At 46.4% G+C, this 22223-nt stretch overlaps 1 non-coding gene across 1 annotated transcript; it reads left to right on the forward strand.

Moving 5' to 3' along the window:
• Window positions 1-7937: 7937 nt before the first annotated feature.
• On the forward strand, window positions 7938-8056 carry LOC120597388 (5S ribosomal RNA). Its single transcript, XR_005651375.1, has one exon. It is a non-coding gene; the product is annotated as a 5S ribosomal RNA (ribosomal RNA).
• The last annotated feature ends 14167 nt before the right edge of the window (window positions 8057-22223 follow it).

A 22223-nucleotide genomic window follows, 5' to 3' on the forward strand; every position in this document is an offset into this window, starting at 1 on the left:
CGAGGCTGGACGCACCGATCGCGGCTCCGCTGCGTTAACCCACCTTCTTCCAGGACTTGAGCTCCTGGATGACGGGTAAGCACGTGGCATAAAAGAAGGAAGAAGGTCTAGAGCCGGCATTCTCACCCCACCTCTGTGAGTCCTTTAAGTCTGGAAGACCCTCGGTGTCCCTCCTGCTCTGCATAAGACGGTTGTTTGGGCTGATTCCCAAGGTCTCCTCCAGCTCTAGCCATCTTGAGCCTTCAATGTTCAGATGGCTTCACCTGCCACAAGCCTGATGGCTTCTGAAGGGAAAGGCCCGGAGGCAGATGTATGAGCTGAGCAGTACGGAAATGCAGACGCGCAATGGACGCGGCGGGGCGAGCTCGCAGGGTCAGCACGGCAGAGTGAGGCTCTGCGGGCCCGCTTCTCACACTCGACCGGACAGGTCCGGTGATTCCTAAACGGGATCGTGTGAGGTTTTTAGAGAGAGCAGGCCTGAGCGATCGCCTCTAAGCATTCTAAGCAGATGGACAAGAATCGGAATACCAACCCAAGTTCCGTGACCTTTTCGTTACTCTACGGGCTTCTATCCGGGTTCTAAGTCACGGGTCAGGAGCGATTTGGACACCAGCAGTGGTCTTCGTACTCTTCAACCTGCCAGAACTGTGAAACCAAACAGCTCTCAATGGAATTCAACAAATGAGTGTCACAGGTCTCTGACTGCAAGCAACAGAGGGTTTGTGGCTCTGGCCAGCTGGAAGCAGGCAGGAAGGCTGTCAGGTAGCTCCGAAGGTGGTGGGAAGACAGAACAAGCAAGCTCAGAAAGAACAGGGTGGTGCCACACCTGCTGTGGGCCACCATTAACCTTCTTCTGTTCTGTCCTGTGTCTCTCCACTTGTCCTTATAGCTCAGAGTCCCAGTTCTGAGTTCCGCAATGAGCTCTGGAGACCACTTTGGTCTCTTCAGCAATGAAGTTGGAAACTTCCTGACCTACTGCTCCCCAAAGACTACACCCAGTGGGACAGGGGCAAGTCCCCCCAAAGAAATCAGGGGCTGTTTAAGAAAAGGGCAGTGGATGTCCAATGGCTACAAAACAAGTGCCCATGGCAAACAAGTGGAAGATTACCGAACTATGTAGCTGCGGTGGTGGAAGACCACTGTTTATAGGATCACTCTGAGCCATGACGTTTGGAGGGGACCGAGACCTATAGAGAGGTACCAGTAGGGACATTGCAAGATCCAGATTAGGCAGCCCCTGGCATCCCTTTCTGTGCCTTTCCCCGGAGTGGCCAAAATGGCTATGGTTTGTCACCCAACAAAACGTCATGCAACTCCTTTCCTAGCTCTACCTCACAGTAAAAATAGCTACTACGTAGTAAGTAGTTACTATGTGCCAGGCACTGCTGCTCCAATAATTAACAAATCCTCTCATTTAATCCTCTCAACAAACCTATCGGAGTGATGACTATACTCATCCATTTTCCAGATGAGAACGCCAGCACACAGACCAGGCTTGGACCCGAGGAAGCCTTGGTCAGACCCTTTGGTAGACAGTGGATCCTTCAAGGAGGCCGTGGTACAAAGCTCACTGTAGTTGCTTAGGACAAATACTCAGGGGTCTCACTCTGGAGACACTGGGACTATTTTGCGGGTGCCTGGAACAGGAAGTAACCATGAGAGCCAAGCAGGAGGAAGAGACCAGGAGAAGGCAGTTTTTAGAATTCACAAAATAAACAAAAGGGCGGAAAGCTTTAACTACCCTGGAGGCTTTCTCTGAAGTGCTGAGCTGCGGGGAGTTGAAAGAGCTGCGAACAGCATTCTAGGCCCACTTCAGCTCCTACCTGGTGAGGGACTTGCTTCCTGCGGTTCCCAGGATGGCTTATGTTCCATCCCCGGCTGTCTCTCACGCGGACTGGCCCGTGTGCAGAACCAGGTGTGGAGCCTGACCACAGCTGGCTCTAGTGTGACGGGCCACCTGCCATTCTAAGATGACCTCATCCCATTCCCTTGACTTTTTAATATGCAATTTACGCTATTTCTCCAAAATTTGGGTAATGACTTACTGGCTTTTGTCTTGCATTATCCTGCAGTGTGAGTTTTTTTCTGTTTGTTCAGGGGCTTGATAACTGTTCTTTGTAGGTGCTTCTAAATGTATCTACTAAAGGAGTGTTTGAAAAATAGCACTTATTTATTTGCACCGTGCTGGCCATATTTCAGTGTTGGCCAAAAGATTCCTTCCCACCCCGCTTCCCGCATCTACCTTTGAAAAACCAACTCAGAATCAGGGGCTGATGACTAAGTGGCGCTGGCAGGAACGGACCTGGATTTGCAACTTGCCTCTGACACCCGAACAGCTGTATGATATCGGGCAAAACAGGGGACTGTACTCCAGCCAATCCCAGGAGCAGCCGGGAACTCTGTTCTAAGGGGAATGCCCACTCCCTCTGTCCCCTCCGAAAGAAGCGAGTCTTAGTAGGGGTTGCTGTGTTCCATGCCATGCCGGCCACAGCTGTGGGCCAGGTAGGCATCTGACCGATGAGTGCTGGGCATGATAGGAGGGTGGAAATTAATTAGGCCAATCAGATTCCCTTTCAGAAATCTGAACTGGGAAAAACTAGAAGTGAATCCTGCAGCTGGGAGACGGGTGGGTAGGGACCAGCCAGGAAGCCTGGCAGGGCAGCCAGGACAGATGATAGAGTACCTGGTCCTAGAGCGGACTTGAATCCACACTAGTTCATCTCCAAGGGCGGGCACACCGTGTTTCCTGTGCTAAGGATGCTGCGGGACACTTCTCTGTCCTCTTATAGAAGAAAACAGGCGACTACATTCTTGCCTGCAGTGGGGGAGGGGGATGAAGGAGGCCCACTGCACATCAGCAGGGAAGAAATCTTCGCTCAGCTCCCCTCCCCTAGGGGCTTGTGGAGAAGGGAGAAAGACCAGCAGGAAGGGTAATGTTCCATCCCTGACTGCAGGACGAGGTAGCCCTCTATTTAGCAGAGAATATTATTGGGTTCAAGATCTTTGGTGTAGGACAAGGTAGCCCTCTATTTAGCAGAGAATATTATTGGGTTCAAGGTGCCCGGGGAGGCCCAGAATGCAGTGTGGGGGACAGTTAAATTGTTTGTTATAATGAGGGGGCTGAGTTTGAAGGGAGGACCCCCAGTATGGAATCAGGGCATGTTGGAGGGCACCTCCTTAGATGCTCAGGGGCTGCAGGCTGTCGAGAGATGTACAGGGAAGTTCCTGGTGATGCAGACCTGGAGAATTAAGACTGTAAAAATATTCACAGTGGAACAGTTTGCATCGCTACGAGGTAAAGCTCTCTCATCATCCAAAGCTTTCAGTAAAATAGTACAAAGCTGCCATTTAAAACCACCCCAGAGTGCCTGGGGCTTTCTGGATCACTCAATGGACACTCACTACCTGAGGCAGCGGAGTGAGCCTCTTGTTCCTGGGAGCCAAGTCACCTGCCACAGAACCTTCCCCCAGTGGGCTGCAAGGCCTGGGGGAAGTGTCCACTGAGTGCCCAGCACAGCGCCTGGCAGGGTAGGTGCCCGGCACACAGTGTCATGCAGAAGTTAACAGTACCAGCTCCAAGTACCCATGAAAAGGAACATGCAGCAGATGCAAAAACAAGACAGCTTCTCATCAGGATGAGCAAAAGCCTTGTTGACCTAATAGCTGAGAGGGCATGTGCATTTGTCACGTCTATATGACAATGTCTATAGGCTCCTACTAGCAAGAAGTTCAGTACTTCCATCTTGAGGCCTCCCTAACACCCCATCCCCAGATAAAGAGAGTCGGCTGCCATCTTTGCCTCTGATGCTGCCACCCAGTGTCACTGATGAAAATGGGTAGCAAAGTCTGCAGGATGCCGTGGCCCTGCAGTGATGCTTCTGCTGGTCCTGACTCAAGGGTGCGCCTCATTCAGGCTCCGAGACCTCCGTTTCCTTAGGTCATCTTCACAAGCTTGGGATTCTCCCCAAACCTCCACACTAGCAGGGTGGCTGAGCCTCGGCATCCCAGACCCAGCCCACTCTGAGCCAAGAGCGGCAGAGCCCTGTGGCCAGGCATCCTAGGCCAAGCCCACTAAAGGACCCCACAGGCCTCCTTAACTTCAGATCTCAGGAAGAAGGGGCTGGGGTCTCAGTTCTTTGCTCCCTGGGGGCTCTTGGTTTGCTTGTGCCAGAACTCCACACGCCAGGGAGGCCAGCGCCTGCTCAGCTGGAAAATGGGAGGCCCTCTACTTCCATTGCAAAACGGAGGGGCCCCTGTGACTCTCAGCAGGCTCCAAGATGTCCTTCTGTCTCGCTTGTTCAAGAAAGCAGCTGGGAGCCTTTCCTTTCTATTAAAAAAAAAATGCTGCATATTACATTGAGTTGAGGGGAATAATGATGAGCCAGCCCTTGGGAAGATATTAATTTCCACTTTGTTACAAAAACACACAAGCAGACTGCTGAGAATCTGATCCCCTCATTTTGCTTGTAAAACATGTTTTGTATTAGTTCATTCCTTTTTCCAGAGTATATTAATTTGCATTTGCTCTTTTTTAGAATTTGGCTAATAGCTTTTTTTTTTTTAAGATTGCCTGTAAGAGAGCTTTCCCTTCAAATAAACATAATGTTAAATCCTCTGAAGAACCGGCCTGAGCCAAGCATAGCCAGTCTCCCTTCTCTGGGCCCACATTGGCCACCTGTGCCCCAACTCCATCCAGCTCGGGGTACCTGACCCCAATGCTCTGGCCCAAGAGCAGGCAAAACCAAGGATTCGCCCTTTTCTCCATCACAGTGGAATTTTTTAAAAACATATTTTTACTAAAAGCAAGCAAGCCAGAGGGAAAGGAAGATGCTAGAAGCAGCTGAGACAAGATGGATTTACAAAGCAGGGGTCCGCACCCCGTGACAGGTGCACTCACTGCTCACCGGGAGCTTTGCGCCTCCCTCTCCCTGACGTGGGGTCTGCGGGGTGCTTTCCTGATTTTGAGCATTCTCTACCCCACCCCAAGGACTTCCTGGGGTTCTGATTGGGGCTAAAACTTCAGTCAGGAGTCCATGGCCAGTGGGTGGCTGTGGAGTCAACAGAACCCCCTGCCCCAAGGCCACCTGCCCGCAGGTATCTGCTGGGAAGAAAGAGGTAGGCTGCCTGGCAGGACCTGGGCCCCTTCCTCCTTCCTGTCCCGCATTGCCCCACTCTGCAGATGGGCCATTTCCTCCCATGTGCTATTGATTAAGTTTATCAGTTCTCTTTCTCCTTTTCCTCCATTTTGTTTAAATTTATTACTTCCTTTTTCTCTTTTCTCTTGGTTTGTGACTCAAAGGGAACAAAGTTCATCAAGTATCGACTTGATTTATTGTTTCTCTTTTTTTTCCCTCCCTAATATAAGCACTGGGAGCAATAAATCTCCGCTAAGTACTGCACTGGCAGCAGCCCAGAAGTTGAGATATGTCACTTTCTTGGTTTTGTTCTTTAAATATTCTGTGGAGTCCTCGACATCTTCCCTAACAAAAGGTTTATTTAAGAAAGGATCCGCTCTGCCGAAGGGAATAAGAAACAGCTGAGAAAGAGGTTCAACCGGAGGAAGGAGGAGGAGGGACGTAAAATGATCATTTGTCGATAATGTGATTTTATTCCTAAAATAATCAAATGAAAAACTCTTAGGATTAATAAGAGTTTAGCGAGAGTGAATGGAGACAAAATAAACATTCACAAATCCATTCCTTTCCTCGCACCAACAATTAGAAAATAAAAGGGTGCGGGAAGCCGCACTAAAGTGAAGGACCCTCAAGTTCGGTTTAGCGATAAATATGCAGAAACGCCATGAAAACAGAGTTTAAAGAGAAGACAGTAGAGACATCATGCTCATGGTAAGACGCAATGCTGCGACTTCTTTTGAAATTGATATATATATGTATATTTACACATTTAAAGTAATGTCAATCAAAATCTCAACAGGAATTTTTGGGAAACATGCCCAAAGGATTCTGAAGCACATCTGGAAAAATAAAGAGACAATTTTCTCCACCTCTTCTCCTGGGGAGGTGAGGTCTGGGCTGGTGAGGGGCACAGATGGCAGAGTGTGAGGCAGGCAGGGAGCAGACGGGGACAGAGGACGGGCCACCAACGGGAGCCTTTCAGTTCCTGAGCTTTCAGAGTGGTCCCAGGGCAGCCCCCAGGCATGAGTTGGGGTGTTTCCTCCCGGGGAGGATGTGAGCTTGTTTCAGTCTTTCATCAGATACTCACTGATCATCAGGCGTGAATGCAGGAACCAGGGATGGAGAGGTGGACCGGACGACGCCTCTGCCCTCTGAACTGATGTCAGCTGGAGAGGCAGACGATAACAAGGAACCTCATGTCATCACACTAAGGCTGTGAGGACCAAAGTAATGCACTTTGAGCCAGAGCAGTAGGCTGGGGACGGTTGCCGTGGGATGGTGCAGGATGAGGGCACCGCTACACCTGGGTCCTTGGGAAGAAGAGGAGGCGCCAGGCAGGGGAGGTGCATCCCAGATGACAGCATCTCCCCCTGCTGCACTCTCTTTACAGAAGCCTCCTCGCCCCGAAGGCGTGGCTCCACACCGAGTGGCTGTGCCACGCCTGGTTAGTGAGGCACCTGGCCGGAGGCAGCCAGCAGTTTCAATCTCCAAGAATTTGAAATCCAACACAGGAGAATGGCATCCTTGAGTGAAGGGGCACTGAGCAACAGCGGGTGGGGAGGGAGGCTCGAAGGGCCACTGCACAGGCTGCACTCACCTGCCAGCTGAAGAATGGGGAGCTGAAGGCAGGTGCTGGGGTTCAGGGAAGAACCGGGGCACTGGGGCAGAGAGGAGCAGGGACTTGACTGTCCCCTGGAGGCATAGATGGAGAAAGACAGAGATGGAGAGACAAAAAGGCAGAGACAAGGACAGAGAGACAGAGACAAGAGACAAAGAAAGAGACATAAAGACAGAGAGACAGAAAAAGACAGAGAGATGGAAACAGACAGAGACCAGAGACAGACACAGAAACTGCCCACGACTTTCCAGGGCCCCTGACACTCAGCTGTTGGTCTCACGGTAGATTCCATGAGACTCCATCTTTTATCAATTGGTCTCCAAATGGCCAGTTCATCAAACTTAGCTAGTACACTGATTGTTCATGCATCGTTTTAGGTAATATACTTTAAAAATATTTTTTATAGGTAATATTTTTCTTTAATATCTTACTAGCATTTAAGAATGTTCAAATTGTTGAAAACTAGAATTTTAGCCTGGCGTTTTAGACTGAGGATTATATGAAGACATTCCAAATTTATAACATTTCATATACAAATTTTCAGTTTATAGTGATTTCTTGAATTCCTTTAAAAGTCATTTTCTGTTCTGCCAATATTTAGCATTGTTAAGAATTTCTCCGAATGACCAATTTGATAAATTTAGCAAACGTACTGACGATGCACTAGACTCGTTGCTGCTCGCTGTTTATAAAGCTGACAAGCAATCTGTGTTTTATGGAATAGTTTTAAAAGAATTTGAAAGCAGTTTTGATTTTGTCTTCAGATGGCATTTTAAGCAATGTTCAGTTTGCCTCTGTCTCCGAGCTGCGAGGAGAGGGGAGAAAGCAGGAGAACCAGGCCCGGCACAGCCGGCTTCCAGGAAGGGGGGCCGGGCAGAGGGAGGAAAGAGAATTGTGCAAGGAAGTGAGGGGCCACGCCTGCTGGGTGCCCCGTGAAGGCCTCAGGGGCAAGTGGAGGCCAGAGCAGGTGCACAAAGAAAGCCCCATGGCCGCCGCGGGTGAGACCCGCAGGAGGCCACGGAGCATGGGCCAGAGGCCTGCCCCAAGGGGCAAGCCCCCCTTGAGTCCTTTTTTCCTTGGGACTGGAAGAATCAAATGAAGCACAAATAAATGAATTACTTACCTAATCCCATGCACATGCGTAACTAGGTTGTTTCTGCTTTTTTTCCTATTATAATGTTACAGTCTACGGCCTTGCTACCCTGAACACGCCCGATCCCGTCTGATCTCGGAAGCTAAGCGGGTTCGGGCCTGGTTAGTACTTGGATGGGAGACCACCTAGGAAGACCAGGTGCTGTAGGTGTAAACAATAAAAAAATTAGGGATTGGAAGATGACAAGGTCCTTGCAATCTGTGAGGTCAACCAAGGGTCGTCTCGCCTAAAAAAAAAAAATTATAAAATAATAATGTTATGTTAAATATAATTGGGCATTACACTTTTACCATGCTTAGGATTATTTTCTTGGAACGCCTAGAAATTAATGGGTCAGAAAGTTCAAACACCCGTGGCAAACGATCCCCGCATTTGGGGGAGAGGGGGTGTGCCAGCGCGGATGAGCAGTGTCTGTCTGAGGGAGCCTCTGAGACTCTACCCTCCAGGCCCAGTGAGGATTTGCTTCTTAAAATCCTGTCGTTTCGTGATCCATGGCTCAGGCCACGGGAGGACAATTTCAATTTTGCTCTTGAAACATGTATGAAGTCTTGCTCCCCAGAAGCGAAGGGTTCATCATCCCTTCATCCATTCATTCACTGATCACCTACTATGTGCCAGGTATTTGGCTAGGTGCTTGCGTAAGGGTAAATACAAAGCAAAGTTTAAAATTAATCTTAGAATTCCCTTGGTGCCAAAAGAACAAGAGAACTTCCCTCCTCTTCACAGTTCCCATTAGAAAATGTGAAATGAAAACGTTTTTCCTGTTTCTTTGAGATGTATGTACATCATTTTAAAAGTCAGTGAGCCTCTCGACAATTTTGCAGTCCCAGGAATGCCTTTCTTGGAGGCCTTGAGGCCATCTTCTTGAAATGTAAACGTCAAGAAGGGCGGACCCCTTCTCTCCATCTCTGTGGGAGTCTAAGCCTAAGTGCTTGGCTCGTGGTGTCACTTCCCGCTTGGTGAAAAGACCTGAGGCATTTTATCTTTCCGTTGGATAAAAGGATAAAGACAGTTAACATGTGTGTAATGGGTCCTATCTGCCCGGCTACAAAACGGTGAGATTGCCTTCTGCCTTTGCAAGCTCTTTGGTGGATGCTTGTGAAGCGCGTGGCAGCAGGGGTCAACGTTTATTCAATAGTAAAACTTTTCTCTCTCTCCTACTTTTGTGGAGAGGTTTCCTGGGTTGCAGGGGTCTTAGTCCACCCTCGCTGCTATAATACCACAGAACGGGTGGCTTTTCCACAAGAAGAAGTGAGTCCTCACAGTTCTGGACGCTGGAAGTCCACGACGAGGGCGCAGGAGGTCGGCTTCTAGTGCCGCCCCACTCCTGGTTGCAGACCGCTGACTTCCTGCAGTGTCCCCACATGGTGGAAGGGACAAGCCAGCTCTCCAAGGTCTCTTTCACCAGGGCGCGAATTCCATTCATGAGGGCTCTACCTTCATGACATAATCACCTCCCAAAGGCCCCAACCCGTAATGCCATCACCTGGGGCGCTGTTTCAACATATGAATTCAGGGGACACACATTCAGACTCTAGCAGCAGGAGTTTATTTTTAATCACTTCCCCAACAATTGGGACATGAAAGTGAACAAGGCAAAAATGGTCCAGGCTTTCAGGAGGTGACAGGCGAGATGCAGTTTAAACATTGACAGAAGTAAAAGTCTAGTTAGGAACAAGGATAACCCTAAATAGGGGAGATGCCTCTTCCCTGGGCCATCCGGGCTGCTTATCCCAGGGGAGAAGGGCAGGGACCCCTGTTCCCCCTGGGGTTTCTCCTGGGTTATTAGCAGATCGGAATTGGAAGTATTGCCCAGAATACAGGCAAGCTGGAGACAGAAAGACCGAAAGAAAACGTAGGTGACTGCAAACTGGTGACAGAAGGAATATACTAAGCAGCCAAGGAAAAAATCACAAAGGAAAACATGAACAGATGCTATTATTCAGGAATTTTTAACTTCCGTAGGTTTTTCTTTTACCCTACCACAATTATGAGGCTGATCCAAGTATGGAAATATTTACATTATTATTCTATAAAGGGTTGGTAAATATTGATAAGAAAAACACTAAGGCCTTAAAAATAAATGGGCAAAGGGTTACAGCAGGCCCTTTTCAAAAGAGAAAACAGGTATGGAGAATAGATTCTACCCAGAAATAAAAATACCTGCAACTTAAACCAACAAGGGACCATTGCTTACCTCTTATCCAGTGGAGGACATACTAAGGACAGAGGCTGAGGTAATACCGAGGCGGATGGGGCCCCGTGAGCATCTAGGGCCTCTAATCTGGGGGATGGGGGACAAGGGCTTAGAGACGTACTATGGAACATTGTAGGTCAGTGCCTTCAGAGACGCCCCCAGGGGTGGGGACAGGGGTGAGGCACAGAAGGAGCACTGGGTGGGGCATAAGCTTTGAGTTTTAGGGAACAAAGTGGCCTTGAAGGAAGTGAGATGTGGCTGGGGAAAGCTCGCAGCAGGAGGCAGAACCAGAGGACATTTGGGCTAAAGTGGCGTGAGGGAGAAAGCTGGAGAGAGGCGGCTGGCTGCTGACACGGGGCGGGGGGCGGGCAGAGGGTAAGAGGGGTCAAGCTCACGGCCTGGCCCCAGCTGCCAAAGAAACAACCCTGTCCTGCTATGCAAAGTGCCACATGCCCACTCCCCAGAGTAAACCCTGCCCTACCTCGGCCTCCATGGAGGGGGCCCGAACGCCAGGCCCCAGAAGACAGCTGAAAAGCAGAATTGTTGTTTGGGAAGTATATTTTTTACAACGAAAAATAGCTTAGAGGGAGTGCATCCCTGGAGAAAGTTAGGCTAGTTTTGTAGCGCTCTTCGAGGCTCCTCTTTGTTATTGGAGGGTCACACAGCTTCTAACAGCCGTAAAAAGAAAGCTTCGGTGCCAGAAAATAAACTGACAGGTGTATCATTTAGTGACAAAGATAAGGAAGTTTGTTGATGACAGCGTTAAAGTGTAAGTAGGGTATTATATGCCCATATAAATGATGGCTGGGGCCAGGTTCATTTTCTCTAGAGCTACCTATGGATGAGAAAAAGGGTGTTAGCATTTTTATGAGGTCACAGAATGTCAGGGCTGACTAATGCCTCTGAATAAGTATCTCACGCTTGGAATTTAATCCTCTCTCAGCTGCCTCTTAGAGAAAAGCCCAAACGCTAGGCAGCCACCTACAGTCTGCCATTCTTGTGTTAGGACACTTGCTGAAAAACTCTTTCCCAGGTAGAGGCCCATGGACTCCGACAGATGGATAATCCTCCTCCAGTTCCTGAGACGTTTGGCCAGCAAGGAGCGTGCATGCCTGTGACCATACTCACGTTTCAGGTCCCCTCCCCAGAGGCCCTGCTATAGTGCTAGAGTCCAGACTAGCGTTTAATGGCACTCCTTGGGGCTGACTGTAAAGGCTTTTCCCAACTCCCCAAGAATGTGGAAGACAGAAGAAAATGACTGCCCTCCAAGAGTTATTAAAAAGAGCCTGGAAAGAATATGGCAGAGTCATACAAGCCCACGTGAAAGATCTAGAATGGCTCTCAGGCCTCCAACACTCTACTGGGAGCTTCCGGGTTGGATGAATATATCTCAAAAAACACAGTGTCTTTTAGAAGGACACCGACCCCACAAAAGGTGCCACAGTGGGGCCTGTTCAAGCCAAGTCTTGGTGGGGAGTGGCTCTGTCCAGGACCTGTGGACAAGGACGTCTTTGAAAGGAGGATGTGCCTGGCTACTGTGTCGTTAGCTGTCGATCTCATTGAGTTTCCTGGTCCTGATTTCATCTTCCCGAAACAATCTCTGTTTATGATTTGCGGTTTGCTTTCCCAAACGTGGGCCGGGCTCCGAGTAAACAATCATAGATCGTAGGACCAGGTGTTTTCCATTCCCTCGGCAGCAATATTTCTCACAACTAAATTGGAGTTCTTGGGTTGATATATCATTCTCAGAAGTTTGATTAATATGAATTTGTCCTGGAGAGCAGATGGCCTGGTGTATGGCCCCAATCAGGACTCCGCCTGACTGCCACTATCCCCAACAGAAAGAACGGCTGCCCTTTGTACACAGGTCTCTGTGTGGACACGTTTTCCATTCTCTTGGGTATACGCCTAGAAGTGGAATTGCTAGGTCAAATGGCAACTCTCTCTCTAAGTTTTTGAGGAACTTTCAAACTTTTCCAAAGTGGCTGCACCAATTTATATTACCACCAGCCATGTATGAGGGTTCCAGTTCCTTCACAGCTTCGTCACTAGTTATCTGTTTCTGATTTTTTAATTGAGGTGTAATTGACACATACTGTATAGTATCTATCTGTCTTTGTGATTACTGTCATTCTAGTAGTGCGGGTGGTATCTCACTGTGGTCCTGATTTGAATTTCCCTAAAAGATGGTGAGCATCTTTTCATGTGTATTGGCCATCTGTGCATCTTCTTTGGAAAAAAATATCCATTCAGATCCTTTGCCCATTTTTCAGTTGATGAGAGGTCTTTTCCCTCCTGACACCAAACAAACATTAGGTATCTTTTCCAACCTCACTCCTACGATTCAGTGTTATTCGGACACTATTCCAGTGTCAGCCTCCACAGGTTTCAGGGCTCAGTCCCACCCGACTTCCCCCATCCCAGGTGCCAGCCGCAAGTATCAGGTCCCCAGGTTACTTACACTTCTGCTCAATCTGGCTACAAAGTTGGGGGTTCCCCCCAGGCTCAATAATTTGCAAGAATGACACAGAAAACTCAGAAAAATGCCTAAAGGGTCATGAGCCTGTCTTAGTGGGATTGGGGTGCGCCACCCCACTGGGCTGTGGAGACATGTCCCACCGCAGCTCTCTGAACCTGTCATTTAAGGGTTTTTACGGAGGTTTCATTATGTGGGCATGGTGGTGCTGCTGCTGGTTAACTCCATCTCCAGCTGTCTCCCCCCACGCCCTGGAGGTTGGGCGAGGGGCTGAAGGTTCCAACCTTCTAATCAAGGCTTGGTCTTTCTGGACACCAGCCCCACCCTGACTCTACCTAGGAGTGCTGTGAGGACCACCCCACCAGAACAAAAGACCTCCTACCACCCTTTTCACTCAGGAAGTTCCATGGGTTTTAGGAGTTCTGTGCCAGTAACTTAGGGACAAAGACCAAATATCTTTCTTATTTTACCATAATTGGGTTGCCTTTTCATTATTGAGTTGTAGGAGTTCTTTACATATTCTAGATACCAGTCCCATACCAGATATTTAATTTGTAAATCTTATTCAGTGGGTTGGCTTTTAACTTTCTTATTGGTATCTTTTGAAGCAGACAGCTTTTAATTTTGATGAAGTCCATTTTGTCTTTTTTTTTTTTAAGCTTTTGGTGTCATAGCTAAGAAGCCATTACCAAATCCAAAATGACAAGGATTTATCCCTATATTTTTTCCTAAGAATTTTATAGTTTTAGCTGTGATACTTAGGTCTATGATTCACTTTCGGCTAATTTTGTATATGGTACGAGGTACGTATCAACTTTTATTTTCTTTTTGGTCTGTGGACACCCTGTTGTCTTAGCACCATCTGTTGAAACCACTATTCTTACCCCCATTGACTGCCTTGGCACCCTGTCAAAAATCAACGGACAGAAAATGTGACGTTTATGTGGACTCTGAGTTCTATTCCAGTCACCTATATATCGATCTTTATGCCACCACTACACTGTCTTAATTATGGTTGCTTTTTAGTAAGTTTTGAAATCAGGAAGTCCTCCAACTTTCTTTTTCAAGAGTGTTTTGGCTGTTATGAGCCCCTTCAGTTTCCATGAGAATTTCAGAATCAGTTTCTCAATTTCTGCGAAGAAGCCAGCCGGGATTCTGACAGGGGCTACGTTGAGTCTGCAGATCAATTTGGAGAGTGTTGTGATTTTAATATTGTCTTTCGATCCATGAACATGTCTTTCCATTTATTTGGAATTTTTACATTTCTTTCAATAATATTTTGTAGTTTTAGGAGTATATGTCTTACATTTCTCTTGTCAAATTTATTCCTAAGTATTTAATTTTCTGGTCTTATTGTAAATAAATTGTTTTCTTAATTTCATTTTCAGATTTTTCATTACAAGCGTATAGAAATACAATTGATTTTTCCATATTGATCTTGTATCCTGCAACCTTACTGAACTTTCCATTAGTTCTGATAGTTTGCAATTTTTCTTTTACACAACACGAAAACAGAAGCGAGGAGGGCTTCTTCAACGTCCCTGTTCCAAAAATCAAGAACTAATTTCACATTAAAAATAAGGATCACAAAATATGAGTGTCCAATCCCATCCAAAGAGTCTATAGGGAAAAAAGAAAATGAGGAGCAGAATAAGATCCAGACAGACAATTAGCAAAACTATACTAACTATTTTGGAACAAGAAAAAAGACGTCGGAAAAGTCAGAATCAGAAAACTCAGAAGTGAGATGACAGCATTTAGGACGGATAAAAAGAAATAAAAAGAAAAAATAACTTCAGATATGAAGTAAAATTAGAGGAAACACAAGAGAAACACAATATGAAAAGCAGGAAAAATTTTAAATCAAAAAGAACATATAAAAAGGATTCAAGAGAAAATGACATATTTAAAATAGGCAAAGGAGACCCTGAAAATGAAATTCATCATAAGGGAACAAAACGAATATTAAAAACTAAAATTCAAAGATACTTTCCTGAAATTAAAAAAAGAAAAGAAAAAGAAAAAAAGATTTGATACTACCTTGCATTAGGATCCACTTAGAAGAGCGAAAGCGTAGAAGAATCTGAATGGAGAGCTTCCTATAAAGAATTACCAGTGATAACGGGAGTTGGGGCGATGGGAGAATGGCTCGGAAGGACTGAAAGGGACGCCACAGAATATAGAAAGAGCAGATAAAGGGAGAAGCCTCTACAACTAGGGCCGACACAGAGGAACCAAGAAAAGGGCCCCCACTCCCGGGACTGAGATCGACACCCTGGAAGAGGACACAGCTGTGACCCACTGAAAAGTGGAGGTTTACTGAGGCTGTGAAGCCACCCGAGGAGATGTCGAGGTCAGCTCTCGTGGGGACAGGCCCTGTGCCACTGACCTCCAGGAGCTGCGGAGGCGAGGGCCTGGTGCACGAGGCGCACTGAAATCAAGAGGAGAGATGACAGACCCCTCCCCACTCCGCTGCCCCTACACCGCGCTCCACTGACGAAGTTGGGCCAGCTCGCAAAGGAGAAACAGTTACAGGGTCCAACTCCATTACCGCAGAGCCGATAACAAAGAATGGATTTGGGAGCTGAGGCACAATAGATTAATAACTGGTAAATAGATATTAAAAGATACACAACAGACCTGAGAAAACTGACTCAGAATGAGCTATAACGACACATATTTTAGTAAATTTAATGTATTTTAAAGGGGTGAGGGGATCCTTTAATCATAGAGGAGAAAAGGAGCAAGTATAACTTATAAGGGAAAGAAAATGAGATCATCATCCGACATTTCAACAGCACTGCTCTGTACCAGAAGAAAAGTGTGACCTACTGAAGGGGACAAAAATGTGAGCAAGGGTTTCATATCCAGGAAAACTGACTTTCAAGTATAAAAGGTGCAAAACGTTACCAATGTACAGAACTCAGGGGATAGTATTCCCATGAGCCCTTCCCAAAGAATTTCCTTAAGAACAAGCCTCCAACTGCCAAAGTTACTAGAGACATAGCAAAAGAGCTAAGGGAGAGCATTAAATACACAGTTACTTATAGAACCAAACTATCCGAGGTTTAGAAGGGAAAGAATATGAGGGTGATAAGCTCATTGATATAGACACGGAACAGCTATAAAAATTGGGGTGAGATCTGTTCCATTATTTCCAGTCATCAGTCTGCTGGCAGCGGTATTAGTACTGCTGTTCCCTGCTGTGTGTGTAATGTGGCCTGAAACAAATGAGTAATTATGGGATATTTTAATAATTATCCCATGTCCTAAAAATCAGGATTCTCAGTGTGGAAGAAAGGAGATGGAGCTGTAATTTTTTAAAAGATTAAATAACAAAAGTGAAGTCCTGAAATTTAACTGGAAATTAATAGTACAAACGTATGGGGTATTTTACCCAACATTCTATCTGTACCTATCACTCTGTCCCCTGAAAAGGCCTAGAAACAGTGACAATACACAAGTAGTGAGCGCCCTTGAAGGCTACTCTGTAGTCAAGAAATGCCATTTCCCGCTAAAAGTCAGGGCTACATGGAGAAATGACTGCCTGCAGGTCTGGGGAAAAAATACACAAAAGTTTGGAGCATCTTGACATAAATAGCAGCTTGAAGCTGTCACAGGCTATGCAGAGACTAGAGAAGCGTCAAAAGAGCCAATCCAGAGGTTCCCACTGACCAAAGACAAGATCATTTGAGTTTTGATCATAGTAATAATTGCAACAAATTGAAACTCACCAAATTGATTTAAATCCGAGAGTTCATAATGGTACTGAAAATGAACTGGTCACTTCCAAAAGACAATAAGGAATCAGCTTATTATCCTGTAATATGGTAAATGTAGAGGGAAAAGGAGGCATTTACCCTGCCTTCCTAAATGAGCTATACTACGGGGTAACCTCATGGTGGATGAAAGGAAGCATCTGTTTATAAAGAATTCTAGCAACTCAATGAAAAAAAAAAAAATGATGGAATTAAAACATCATCATTTTGTAGTGGTGGCAGCTGTGGCAGTTCTCATTACCGTATGTAAAACACTAAACAGTCATCAGTGTTTCCATCATCTGTGTAACACTCTCGGTATATTTTCTCCAAGCCCATTTGCCTACAAATTGTATGGAATGACAAAATTAATAAGCAATAAGATGTGAACTGCAGCACAATGAAAACATGCGTCACCATTTTGGCGCCACTGTGAATTAATGGATCTAGGGCCTGAGCATCCACAGCTAGGAACAGGAGAGGAGAGGCAGCCTGACATTATGTGGTACCTAGAGTCTTGCCAGAGAGACAGAAGCTGTTTGATCGAGCTTCTAGATCCAGCTGACAGTGAGCAGCAAATACAGAGGGCGACGGAGCATATTAAACTGTCCCATGAGTGAGCAGCAAGCAAAATCCAGACGAACATGCAGACTAGGAGAGATGTAAAAGATAGAGTTTTAAAGTGGGCAAGGCTGAACCATAGTTTCTGGGGATGCCTGTTTGGAGATAAAACTATAAAGAAACACAAGGAAGTGCTTACTGCAAAAGCCAGGGAGTGTTTACTCTTGGGGGAGGGGAGCTGTGATTGGGACAGGGGACATAGAGGTGCTGCTGGGGTGGCTACAACGTCCTCTTGGTTACGAGAGCATTTGGGGTGTTTGCCTTATAACAATTAAACTCTACCTTGTTTTGTGTATTTTTCTATACTTCTATTTTGTAGCAAAAACATTTTTTAAAAAAGAATGTACTATATGATCCTGTCCTCCTGTCATAGCTTATTTGACCAGGGAGGGACACACGCAAGCCCTGCTGGAGGTAGTCGACACCTGTGCTTTACTGCCCAGCATCCGCTTCCCGTTCCCCTGGTAACAGCACCTCAAATTTCTTTTCAGATGCCTCCCCTCACTGTGAACCTTTGGGGCCAGTTCAGTCATTCTTCAAGATTTTTATTACGTGAACCAATATTTCTCTACTATTTTTTTTATCACACCAGTCTGCATTAGATTTTCTGCACCTTGCAAGTGTGTGTATGTTAGAAATGTTACGGCTGTAAGTAACAGAAAACTCTATTAATGATAATTTAGACAAACATGGATATATTTTTTGCACAAAACAAGAAGTCCGAAAGATGACAGTCCAGGACTGCTCACGTAGCTCAGCAATGTACACACGAATGTACATAAAACCCTTGGCATCTGAAAAAGGCCTAAATTTTACCAGTGTCGATTGCCTTGTTTAGATATTGTACTAAAGTTAGGACAGACGTTACCATTGGGGGGAACAGGGTGAAAGGTACATGGGGCCTCTATTTTTGAAACTAACTTCTGAATCTATGATTCCAAAATTAAACATTTAAAAAAATATGTGAGTGCACAATTTTGCATGTGATGTCAGAGGCTTCACATCTTCTTGAGGCTCATCTAGCTTCCCAGGGTGACAGGAGGCCAGGACAGCATCACAGGCCCCCCACTCCACAACCCCACATGCCAGCATCACCACCCAGGCCCTCCCTGTTAAGCTGCTTCAACTTCCCAATGAGAATGAGAACAACACAGCTCAAAGAGAGGGGCTGGCATGTGTGAGAGCTTATTCAGCTACCTTTCCGGAGGCTGGGGTGGGCACCTGCACACACACACATGCACACGTGCACACGCACGCACGCACACACACCCATACTCTGACACCTTGGGACTCACAGTGGCACAATAACAACAGTGGCCTCCGTCTAAGGGCTCCCGGGCATCTCCCATCAGACAATTAGTTACCTCTCTGGCACCCGATCTGGACCTTCAGTCATCTTCTTGTTCCTAGCCCACCCATGGACTTTCAGACAAACAACTCAATTTGGAGAGGAAATTCACCGCCTTGCCTGTGTTTGTCCTAAGTTCCCCTGAGTCCACTGCTGTCAACGTCTCAGGGCTCCGGTTCTCCTTTGTCCAAAATATACTGTTAAGGTTCAGATTTCAGCCCCAGTCCCTCAGCACCCTGATGCACTGCTGCCCTCTGCTGGTCGTTTCTAGGTAGTACTTAGAAATCCATATAAAAAAGCGACAGCCCTGATGGCAAAATGAGTAAGGAAAAACAAGAAAATCACAAAAGAAATGCAATGGGATAATCAGCAAATGATCAATACATGTAATTAAAGAAATGAACAATACAACATCAAGGAGGTCCCATTCCCTCAATCGGATTGGTGATCATGGCAAAGAATGACAATGTTTAGGGCTGTCCAGGGTTGGAACACACGGCTTGTCACAACGGGACACTCACAGAAAGTGATCATCTCAGCAGGCCACAGTCTGTAACCCACTCAGGCTCTGGCACCCCAGCACCCCGTAGTGAAGCGATGGCTTACATCACTGGGGGAGTGTAAGTGGGCAAGGACTTCCGGGGGAAGAGTTTGGTCTATTTACCGGTGGCCTTAAAAATTCTAACCACTTGGAATCTCCAGCATTGTACTTCCAGTTTTACCTACAGAAGTTGTCAGACAATTGAGTGAAGAAATTATAACCAGAACGACCAACCTTTATACTGTCACATTCTCAGGGCAGATGTCCCCATTCTTCTCCCAGAAGCCAACCACACAGACATTTCAAAATCGAGAATCAAGCCTGTGGTTCCTTTGAAGCTGACCCCTAAGACAACAGGTGGGCTGCCATTGTTGCTTGAAACCCTTCCCCTTAGCTCCCCTTGACACTCACAGTATTTAGGGAGAGGGCCTTGCAAGAGGTAACGAAAGTCAAATGAAGTCATAAAGATGAAACCCTAATCCTACATGACTGGTGTCCTTATAAGAAGAGGAAGAGACACCAGGGATGTATATGCAGAGAAGAGGCCAAGTGAGGACACAGCAAGAAGGTGGCCAACTACAAGCCAAGGAGAGAAGCCTTTTAAAAGACACCAAATCTGACATCTTGATCCTGGACTTCTGGCCTCCAAAACTGTGAAGGAATAAATTTCTGCTGTTTAAGCCCCCTATTCGGTGGTATTTTGTCATGGCAGCCCTATAAAATAATAACCTTGGTGAATGGTGACTACATGAGCGGTCCTGGGAGACGGCAAGCAGGGATGACTACTGACTATACGAACTGGCAGAAAGAACCCAAGATAGAGATTTGGGTGTTACTAACGGGAGTGGATCATAGAACCTATGGAGAATGTACAGAAGTAAAAGAAGGTACGATGGAACCCTAGCAAACACCTCCAACTGGACCGTAAAGCAAGAGATGCCTCTAAAGAAATTCAGAACGGGCAGAGAAACACAAGGACAATCTAGAGATCGGGGCCATGAACACTTGTGGGTTTCATCCTTAACCAAGGTCTATAGTTCTCATCCCTAATGGAGCCGACGTCGCTTTTTATAATAAACACTGCTAACACCACCTTTACTGATCTATGGTCAAGTACAGATAACCTACCTATCAGACATTAGGTTACAAAATCAATTTAATGCCCACAAGGTGATGTAAAGGAGATGTAAAATGAAATTTATATATAATAAAAAATATATTTCAATCTGTAAATCTCAAGTATAACTATCAGATTTAATGAAGTAGTCAGATGCTCATGGCCATACATAGAAAGACATAGGTGCAATCACAGACTGAGCAGAGTATGCGATATTTGGAAGTCAAATACGTAAGTAGGTGACAGTCCTTCAGGTCCAGTAAAAATCAACTAATTACTGCATTAAAAAAAAAAAGTTTGAAGTCTCAGACTGTTAGAATAATGACTCTAAGAACTGGAATATGGTTTGGTTTCAGGCAACCCAGTACGACAAATATGTAAAATTATCACCAGCTGTTTATCATCTTAGCTTCTTTGTTCCCCACCCCATTTCCCATGACTCAGAAGTTTCATTGGAGTCTAGGGTCACGCCACCCTGAACAAGCCCGAACCCGTCTGATCTCAGAAGCTACGCAGGGTCAGGCCTGGTTAGTACTTGGATGGGAGACCAGCTGCTGTAGGTGTAAAAAATAAAAAAATAAGGGATTGTAAGCTGACAAGGTCCTTGCAATCTGTGAGGTCAACCAAGGGTTGCCTCACCTAAAAAAGAAAAAAATAGAAGTTTCATGGGAGACCCCTACTATCACTGGCAGTCACCTTAGACTGGAACACGGGAACGGCCTGCACTGGGGGCTCTGACCCCTCCCTAATGTAACCCGGGTCAGAACCATAATGCCGCTCTCATCCGGACAGACTTCAAAGCAGACAGCCCAGGATTTAGGGAGGCTGGAGCCAATCCACAGGCAGTACTACCGAGCCAATTATAATACTGCAGCGTCTCCTTCCTGACCTAAGATGTTCCCCATTGTTCAGGACATCTCTTCTGAACGCCATGTTTACATGTAAAGCACCTGTGCATATTTCAGACCTGAAACCAGCCGTCACAGCCCGCCGCCACATGGGAAACGGCAGAGCCCAGAGTCCAGGTCTCCTGAGTCCTAACAGAGCAGAGAACATTCTAGCTGTTCTCACAATTCCTGGAGCCCCAACCTCATACTCTCAGCTAAGTGAGTTTGGGAAACAAAGACTGGGGTGTGTTGGGTTTCAGTTAAAAGCAAGATGAGCCCTCAAAGGAACAAGCAAGTGGAGGGGTGCCAAGGGTCAGTTTGGGGAGCAGACTCTCTATTGGAATGTAACACAGAGAAGGCGGCAGAACACACAAGTCAGAGATCCAGGAACCTTCGTTTTGCCACCCACCTTCGGGGCACTCTGCATCCCTGAGTTTCCATTTTCTCATGTAAAGTGAGGGTGACTGCAATACTTACCCTTACCAACCTGAGGAGATGGTGTGGGTGGGAGGGATTCAATGACTTAATGCTCAGAGCACGCTACGGATGTGTTATTATCATCATTATTATTCTTAAGGAAGCAGCAGAGGCGTGGAGATGAACCTACAGCTCCTTAGGGCCATGGGGCAAACAGCAAATGATCACGTGTTTCATACCAGTCAAGCCGCAGGTCCCAGTCTACTCCTGGGGGGAAGGGTGAGGATGAAACACTGCTCGCTGAGAGCGCGTGTACCTGTTTGGGTCCAGGAAGAAAAGCCAGGCCCTGCGTAACGACATTTTGGTCAACGACAGACGGCTTCCAGGGCAGTGATCTTTTAAGGTTATAATGGAGTGGGAAAATTCCCGTCGCCTAGAGACCCCGCGGTTGTCATAACATCTCAGCGTTTTCTGAAGAGTGACACCTCCTCAAGAAGAGCTGCAGGCAGGTCCTTCAGGAGGCATTCCAGAAGGAGGCACTGTTATCATAGGCGATGACAGCTCCATGCCCCTGAGGACCTTCAAGTGGGACGAGATGTGGACAAGGAAAATGGTGACACTGATGACCCTCACCCTGTGTAGGCCTGGGCTAGTGTGTGCGTGTGTCTTTAACAAAAGAGTGAAAGAAAAATACACTGTAGAATAAAAATATAACGAAAAAACATAAAGCATTTTAGTACAATACGTTTGTGTTTTAAGCTAAGTGATATTGAAGAGTCAAAGTCTTAAAAAGTTAAGAAGTTCATAGTTAAAAAGTTACAGTAAGCTAACGTTGATTTATTATTGAAGAGAAGTATTTCCTGTAAGGTTAGTGTCGCCTTGGTGCATGGCGCGGTCATGTCCCGGGCCTCCCATCCACTCACCCTCGCTCGCTGACTCACCCGGGGCAACTTCC

This window comes from Pteropus medius, unplaced genomic scaffold (genome assembly GCF_902729225.1).
Source record: "Pteropus medius unplaced genomic scaffold, Ma_sr-lr_union100, whole genome shotgun sequence".
Lineage (NCBI taxonomy): Eukaryota > Metazoa > Chordata > Mammalia > Chiroptera > Pteropodidae > Pteropus > Pteropus medius.